This window comes from Theobroma umbraticum, unplaced genomic scaffold (genome assembly GCF_002168275.2).
Source record: "Theobroma umbraticum cultivar Fairchild unplaced genomic scaffold, ASM216827v3 scaffold_239.1, whole genome shotgun sequence".
In the NCBI taxonomy this organism is placed as follows: Eukaryota; Viridiplantae; Streptophyta; class Magnoliopsida; order Malvales; family Malvaceae; genus Theobroma; species Theobroma umbraticum.
Genome location: NW_018397273.1, coordinates 2,574,073 through 2,574,391, shown reverse-complemented (window position 1 = coordinate 2,574,391; position 319 = coordinate 2,574,073).

The window sequence follows — 319 nt, the reverse complement described above, 5'->3', positions numbered from 1 at the left end:
CATTTTACTTTGATTTTAATTAAGTTGAAACCTGATTTTGTCATGTTTAAGCCCTATTTAATCATGTCAACGGATTGTTTAAAGCGTGGATGAGTCTTGTATAAAATGCTTGACCAAGTGAAGCACAATTACATATGGTTTTTTGGATGTTGTCTTAAGGCAATATTCTCATTTCTGTTTTTAACATTGTTGTTCTTCTATCCAGACTTGAATATCAATTTTTTAAGTGCATTTTCAGTCAATTTAAATCATGATTTATGATAACTCTATAATATAGTGTTATTTCGATTTAATTTTGTTAATAATTTAACGTAGTTCT